This window comes from Ochotona princeps, chromosome 10 (genome assembly GCF_030435755.1).
Source record: "Ochotona princeps isolate mOchPri1 chromosome 10, mOchPri1.hap1, whole genome shotgun sequence".
Classification (NCBI taxonomy): Eukaryota; Metazoa; Chordata; class Mammalia; order Lagomorpha; family Ochotonidae; genus Ochotona; species Ochotona princeps.
Genome location: NC_080841.1, coordinates 22,537,235 through 22,545,873, shown reverse-complemented (window position 1 = coordinate 22,545,873; position 8,639 = coordinate 22,537,235). Strand labels below are relative to the sequence as shown.

Sequence of the window (8,639 nt, the reverse complement as noted above, 5' to 3'; positions counted from 1 at the left end):
CTCCATAAACTATGCTTAATGCTCCATCAAGAAATTGCACAGAATCTGTGATTTTCTTTTCACAGATGAAGATTCTCAAAATATGAGAATCAAGGTGTTTTAAAAACAGGTCACTTTTGGCTAGAGTCATCCTCTTTGCACAAAACTGGCTTTTATTCTAATGTTACATTCACTTTTAACAAATAATAAAGTCAGGAATTAAAAATTACCCCACCAAATGATTGTCTTCCTTCTGTTTCCTCCCCTTCCCATCCACCCCTCCCTCTTTCCCTTTCCTCCCCCAGCCACCCCCTTCATTTGCACTCATTTCTCTTTTTCAGATAAGATGGTAAAAGGATTAGAACAGACAGCATTGTACCAAATTGGTCTAATGGAAATGAGGGCCCCACTACTAGAAATGTAGGTAGAACATAAAATAGGATAATTGACAGTTTTCACATTGCAGGCCAACCTTAGAGTTCCTTTGTTTGACTGGCCTGACCCCCATCTCAGTGTGATTAGCCATTTTTTCAGAATTTAGTAAGAGAAGCAGAGCCAATAAAGCACATCAGTGTGCCTTGCCCACCTGTGGCAATAACAGCATGTGGGAGCTGTCCAGGCCCCTTCCTTTCACCTTGCCACCAGGCAGCTTAGACTGAGCCACTCCTGGCAGTTGACTTGGTCCCAGAGTAGGTTCTATTATCAGCGGCTACCCTAGGTAGTCTGAGCTTAGAAGCACTCTGTACGGATAGTGGGGCAGTGGGTGCCACAGTCAGAGGGAATGAAATAACTTCATAACCGTGATCTTCATGCTGTCAATGCCAAGGTGCAATGACAAAATAGCTCCAGAGATCAAATATTAAGTGCTGACTTCGGAAAATGAGAGACTTGTGTATGTCCCATTAACTGAAAAAATTAATTTGATGTGCTTCAATCAGTGAATTTGGCTGCCCATATTTTAAGCCTCTTTCTGCATAAATCCTAGCTAGAGTTTGGTCTTTTAGCATGGTTGCATATGACATGTCACTGCTGTGCAGCACCAGGAGGGGAGCAGTCAAGCACACATACAGTGAGAAACTTCTTCAAGCAATCTGCTTTGGCTTCACTATCCAATAGAATGCATTCCAAGCTTTTTTTTTTTTTTTCAGAAGAGGAGTATACTATATAAGTAAAAGCTAGGCTAGAACATGGGTCGTCTTGTAAATATAATCCACCAGTAGGCACTCTCAGGAAGACATTCAATTACTCGGACATACAACTGGCTTGAATGGAGATTAAGTCTACGTGACAACTAACAAGGCCATTTTCACAGGGAATGCACCCAGATGATGAGTAAACAACAGCCCTAGAGCCTCACTGAGGAGGGCAGCAGGCTGAGGTCATCTGACCAGCTCCTTCCATCTCGTCTCCTTGCCAATGGTGCATACAGCTCTTTCAGAAGAGAGCTGTAAATCAGCAACGATCACTCTCGTCACATGCTGAAACCTGAGCTATATATAAATAACTGACAGTCATTTTTCGTGTGTGCTCTTCTTCTCCATTAGGAAGATGGGTTTCTTCAAAGCATTTTGCTATTTTGAGGGCTCGAACATTTTCCAGCACTTGCACAGGGTGCTGTGAGCCTTGACTTATTTACAGAGAGATGTTGAGATCAGATAAGGCTACTTATTAATCCATGGAGTCCTGCTAAACACAATTTCTCTCCACGTGCTCAGTGAAGGCCAAGAGCAAGCACTCTCAACCAGAAGCCTTCGATGCTGCTAAGTTATTATTGCAAAGAAGGCTATTTGAACTTTCAGGTACGCACAATGGCTTCAAAGGGTGGATCTTAATATTAGTCAGTGATTAAATATTTTTTCAAAGGCTAAAATTTAAGGTAAAGTCCACAAAACAGGGTTTAGCAGGAAAAAAAAAACATCAAATTCCCATCTATATAATTCTATTCCCTTAAGTTGATACAAACATAATGGAACCGATGATGGAGCGTTCTTAAGAAAAAAAAAAGAAAAGAAAAGAAAATATAGGGCCAAAGCAGTGACATATCAGGTCAATCCTCTGCCTACAAGTGTTGGTATTCCTTAGGGCCAGCTCATGTCCTGACTGCTCCATTTCAGATCCAGCTCTCTGATGATGGTCAGGGAAAGTAGTGAAGAATGGCCCAAGGTCTTGAACCCTTGAACCCATGTGGGAGATCCAGAAGAAGCTCCTGGCTTCACATCGACTTCCACCGGGCCATTTGGGGAGTGAACTGGCAGAAGGAAGACACCTCTCTGTTTCTCCTTCTCTCTGTAAAAAAGTACCTTTCCAATACAAATAATAAATATAATAAAAATAAGCTTACATATTCAAAAGTTTTCCAGCAATCCCACTTCTGATTTCATATCCCAGAGAATATGAAATCAACATTTTGAAGTTATATCTGCACTGCCATGTTCATTGTAGCACTATTCACAATAGTCAAGATAAGGAACCAACTAAGTGTTCATCAAGAGATGAAGGGAAAAAAATGTGACTTAAAAATATAATGCAATGCTCTTCTGCCCAACTCTAGCCATAGCAGTCATTTGGGGAGCGAACCAGCAGAGAGCTAATTTCTTTGTTTGTTTCCTCTTTCTCTCTCTCTCTCTCCCTCTCTCTCTCTCTCTCTGTGATTCTGACTTTCAAGTAAAAATAAATAAGAAAAGCTTTTACAAAGATCTGACCTGACTGGCATGTGTATACAAGAGACTGTGTATGTGTGTGTGTGTGTGAGTGTGTGAGTGTATGTGACTGTGTGTGTGCGTGTGTGTGAGTGTATGTGACTCTGTGTGTGTGTGTGTGCAAGTCAAGCCTTGCTAACACAGATTACATAGATTGAATGATGTTTCTAATGTAAATATTCTGACCAGGAAATCCTTCCAGGGAGATAATAATTTACTGTATTTTCTTAAGTGCCTCCTGGCGCTGAGGCTCCAAGGCATGATAAAGCAACAACTGTGATGTGACTAAGTCAGGCTAGCCTGGGTCCAAGCACTGGTTCTTCCCAGTTTTCCTTTCCTGTAATATGGTTACGATAATATTATTTCTGTGTATTTCTGTAATCTTCTTTCTAGAGCTCAAGCACAAGAACACCATTCTACTTTTATAAGTTAACACTTCTACAATCCATGAAATTTTGTGCTATTTGTCTTTTGTGCCTGGCTTCTTTCATAATGATTTCCAGATTTTTCATGTTTTCTCAAGTAACAGAATTTTCTTTTTGGAGGAAAAATAGTATTCCATTACATATGTAAATCAAGTTTTCTTCCTTCATCTGTTGATGAACACTTAGATTGGTTCTATAGCTTGGCTATTGTGAATAGTGCTGCAATGAACATGATAGTGAAGTTACAGCTGCAAATTTGGACACGTGACTGTGGGATCACGTGATTGTTCTATTTAAAATTTTTTTTAATATTTACGTTTGCTTACTTATTTATATTGGAAGGGCAGCTTTTTACAGAACGAAGAAACAGAGAGATGTCTTCCATCTGCCAGTTCACTCCCCAAATGGCCCTGGTGGAAGCCAATGTGAAGCCAGGAGCTTCTGGGTCTCCTACATGGATTCAAGGGTTCAAGACCTTGGGCCATCTTCCACTGCTTTCCCTGGCCATCTGGGAGCTGGGTCTGATGGGAAGCAGTCAGGACATGAGCCAGGACCCATATAGGATCCCAGTGCTTGTAAGTAGAGGATTAGCCTATGCACCGCCACATCAGCCCCCGTGACAACTTTTCTTTATCAAAACAACAGTTGGATTTACTATAATCTACAAAAAATAACATTAGTAAATCGGAGATGGAGGAAATGATCTCTCCTCTCCCATTGGGAGTAGCTCAACAAATGACATCACTTGAATATGAGAAAAGAAATTTAGAGAATTTTATACAAATGTCACTTGATTTCCAAACGAGTGTTTTTCAAAATCCTACTAATTACAGGAAACTAGAAGGATATGGCAGGAAAAAAATATTAGGCCCTCCCACCACAATTTTTCTAGACATGTGTGCTTTAATACATGTTTACTCTAAAAACCATTTTGTAATTTGCTTCTCCCAAAGTATGTCATAAACACCTTGCCATGTAAATGGATATAAATGTATTTTTAAAAGTATTTTTTAAAATGTATGTATTCCACTGTTGATTCTATCATATTTTAGTTAGCCAGTTGCTACCATTGAACATTATGGTTGCTTCTTATTTGTTCACTACAAGTGATAGTTCACTAAATATTTATGTACATTGCTCTTCCTGCAAAGATCTAATTATTTTTCTTGCAATGTGATCATATTTCTAGATATAGGAGCTCTGGGTTAGAAAATAGGCATGTGTGTGAAGGATTTTTGCTCTGCAGGAATTCCCTAGTGTTTCATGTTCTCACCCATGGAAGGAGTGGGGAATCTAATATCCATTTCTCCCAAACAGGCGATGGAGACGATGGAGACTTGTATACAGCTATGGACTGAGAGAGTTCTCCAAGACTGAATGTGAAACTTAATCTCGTAACTGGTCCTGGGTGCAATGGGTCCTGCTGTAAAGGAGAGGCTCAACAGGCTGGGCCTAGAGAATTCATCACCTGGAAGCTGCAGCCTGTACTCATGATCTGCCCATTTCTGTGTGGCTCAGAGGATTCTGTGAATCTACCAAGATTTCAGAGACAAACAGATTTCCAGGAAGTCCTCTCTCCTCCCAGTCCTTTAGCACAACAAAGCCTTGGCAAATCACAGAATCCTGATGAATTCAAGCTCAAGGAAGCTATTTTTGCATCAGGACACAGAGAACAATGGTGCCATTGGAAGCCTAGGTTCAGTTCTTGATCTCCTCTCGTTATTCTAGTCCTAAGCAGAAGGTGCGATAGGAGAGCTGATGGTGTGCTGAACCCAGGAGGCCAAAGTAGCCTTCTCAAGTTAGAGACACTGGTTAGGTGTTGCAAGATGGAAATATTGTAAAATTTCAAGCCATCAAATGTAAGGACCTCTGCTACTGAAATGTCCTTTGGCTTCTGTGGCAATCTATTGCCTTTTAAATTTTACCTCTCACTAAGCACTGGCAGCACTATTCATCTCCTCAAAGCTTACACTGACCTTTGCTCTCTACCTAAAATTGTATTTATTTTTGTGAGAACGAAAGGGAAGAAGACAGAGCAAACGCTGTCATTCCTTGCTCTACTTCCCAAGTGCTTCAGTGATGGGGACTAGGAAATCCAATGCAGGTCTCCTACCCAGGTGGCAGGAACCCAACCACCTGAGCCATCACTGTTGCTGTGCTCAGTGTGCTGTGCACTGGCAAGAATCTGCACTGAGGAGCTGGAGTTGGCTGTTGAACACAGGCATTCCAATATGGAACTAAGACATCTTCAGAGGTGTCTTAACCAGCAGGCTAAATGCCCACCACATGTCCTCTGTTTTCAAATGTGCTCACTTCCCTAGGGCCTGGCACAGTTTGTGATTACTCTTATTTGTGTCATCATCAGCTCATTGAGGCAGACACTTATCCTACCTTGAGCTGTGTTTGACGCAGTACACCGTGACTACTTACATACAAGTATCCTCTAGTATTGGTGCTGGGATTGGGTGAATACCAAGACTTCCAAAATACTTGGAGTCTTCAAAGAATTTCTGTTCAGATCCGGGATCTCTGCTGAAGACTTTCTTTCCAGAGATTTATCTCCCCCTGTCCCCTGAGGCTACCTCCTCCCTGCCAAGGCTTATCAGCTTTCCTCTCAGGCTCGCCACTTCCTCTATTATCTCTTCAGGTGTCCACAATGCCTTCCACTATGCATACAGACACAGCGTTCTGGCTCCTTTTCCCCTGTGACTTTCTTCCTTTTGTTTCCCTTCTCTTGAGCCCGAAAGGCATGTTGCCTGAAGGTCAGGCATCCCTCTTAGAAAGGCATATCATCACTTGCACTTGGAAAACAATTACTGCTCTCTTCTCTATACCTTCCTTCAGGACTAACTTTCCCTTTTTCCCTACAAGGGATTTTTGTTGTTGTTGTTGTTGTTGTTGTTGTTGTTTGCTGAAAATCACTAGCCATTTCTTTTCACCTTTCTTGTCCTAAAGAGCAACTTCATGCTAGTTTTTTGTGGGATGCTTGAAGGTGGGGGATAGATTGGGTGCTTTTTCTTTTCTTTCATGTCTGTCCTCTGTGAAATGCACGTGCATTTCAGCCTGCCCCCTTCTCTGCTTGTGTGAACCCACCCTAACCGTGGGTAATTACGTTAATGTTGGCAATATCTCCCTGTCAATAAATCACTCTTGTGGCTTTTCAGCTCCCAGTTCTTCACAGACCTGGAGTTTCAATCCGCTTGAAAACATCTATTACTTACCTGAAACTTCTAGGGAATTCTTCCATCATTTTGCTTGACTTGCTTCTCACTGCTTATGACCTTACACCTACAAACAGGAATCCAAGTAGTCTAAACTGGGATGTTTTGTTTTAAAGGAATTGATTGGTTTTATTTAAACAGCAGGTAGATATCCTCCATTCATTTATTCATGCTCCAAATGCCTATGATGACCAGAGCTGGGATGGGCTAAATCTGGTAGCCAAGCACCTGATCTGGGTCTCCTACATGGATGGCAAGGAGTCATGTCCCCAACATGCTGTTCAAAATACCTGCCCTTCTTAGTTGCAGCATCAGCTGGCAGAAGCTGGCGCTGGGAGCTAATTCTGTCAAGTTAAACCACAAAACCACCCGAAGAGTGCATACATGAGGATTGAGAGAGACCTGGGAGGGAAAGAGTGGGCTCCTCCCTCTTGGGTTACTACCCACCCTGGAGGGCACAAAAACCAGGACAGGGGCTGGGGTGGCTAGACAGAAAGACACTCAACAACATTTGTGTGGGCTGGATAGTGGAGCTGGTTAGATGGAACTAAGCTTCAATGCCCATTGACATGTATGAGAGCTGAATGGGATGTGGGACAGACTGGATTAGTCTGCTGTGCATACTGACAAACCAGGGTAGGGGGCGGGCCTGGTGGAGGTTATTGAGGGTCGCTCCAACTAGGCTGCAGCTCCCACTGCTTTATGTGAGGGCCAAGTGTGTGCTAGGCAGAACCAGGCTGGACTGCAGCACCCATGGTTTCCAATGGAAGTCGGGACTGAAAACAGAACCAACCCAGCAATTGCAACCATCAGCTAATCGTGGTGATGGACTGTGCCAGGCCCTGTGCTTGCTAGAACATACAAGAATCTGGTCTGGGAACACCTCAAATTTTGGGGGGGATCTCCCCAGTCGAACTGATGGACTCAGAACCCTAACCATGTAAAGACAGAGGACAGAACAAGTCAATCAACCACCTCAGCAATTTGTTGGCAGTGAAAAACTGGGTAAACAGAGACTCTAAGATGGACTATGTCAATTAGTGGATTCTTCAGCAACCTCATCGTGCTTGGAGTGGCAAGACTGGCAGCGATTCATAACTGGTGAACTATCAAAACCACTTGAGCAAGTATCTCAGAGCATGCCCCACATCGGGGACTTGGGGTTGGTGAGAAACTGGGTGGGGCTTCTCCCTCAATATCCCCCTTTACCTCAGATACATGAAGGAAACAATATGGAAATAATAGTCTTACCCACTTTCTTGTAGCCCTTGAACATTTTTACCCTAATTAACTATGTAAAGATTGTCCAAAATATAATTAAAAAAAAACATAGACATTTTGAAAAAAAAAATACCTGCCCTTAGAACTGATGTTTAACACTTTGTTCCCCTTACTCCTTCAACTTGTACATTCATGACTTCCTCTCATGTTCTCAACTCAGAAATCATTTTCAACCACAGATCAAAAATCAACAATATGTTCAATACATACATACATATTGAACATATATAGAATTATTTTCTTGTCATTCTTCTAAACATTATAGTATACCAAATATTTCTATTTATGTATTTATATATCACTTGATTTAAACCAGGTATTCTGGCACTGTGGTATGTTTCTGTCTAACTTGTGGACACAGACTTTATAGACAGTGCAAAAAATAAATCCTCTTTTGCAACCCAGAACTCATTGTTCAATGTAAGTTTTGGTGCATAGAAGAAGTAATATTATTATTATTTTTTAAGATTTATTTATTTTTATTGTAAAGACAGATGTGGAGGGAGGAGAGACAGAGAGGAGGATCTTCCATCAAATGGTTCACTCCCCAAGCCGCAGCAACGGCTGGGGCTGAGCCAGTCCGAGGCCAGGAGCCAGGAGCTCTTCTGGGTCTCGCACAAGGGTGCAGGGTCCCAAAGTCTTGAGCCGTCCTCCAATGCTTTCCTGGGCCGCAGGCAGGGAGCTGGATGGGGGGTGGAGCTGCCGGGATTAGAACGGGCGCCCATATGGGATCCTGGCGCTTTCAAGGCAAGGGCTTTGGCCACTACGCTATCATGCCGGGCCCAGAAGATGGAATATTATGACATAAGACAGTTATGACAGTGGTTTCTATATTGAATAGTTAGTTAAAATGAGTAGAATAAAAGGGATTCTAGTCTAGGATCAAATGATTTGAATTTAATGTTATTCATATAAGATGTCAGAAATTGAGATTTGGGAAGATATTATGTCCACCTGCTTTACCAATGAATGTAAAGTATATTACTTGAAGAAATTCAATTCCATAGCTTCTAGGTAGAAAATTTGTAAATTGT

The 8,639-nt window shown here is 42.0% G+C and overlaps 1 non-coding gene across 1 annotated transcript; it reads left to right on the top strand.

Annotated features, from left to right (window-relative positions):
* The first annotated feature begins 7,928 nt into the window (after positions 1 to 7,928).
* On the top strand, positions 7,929 to 8,056 carry LOC118759181 (small nucleolar RNA SNORA40). The gene has a single exon (XR_004996026.2). It is a non-coding gene; the product is annotated as a small nucleolar RNA SNORA40 (small nucleolar RNA).
* Positions 8,057 to 8,639: the final 583 nt, after the last annotated feature.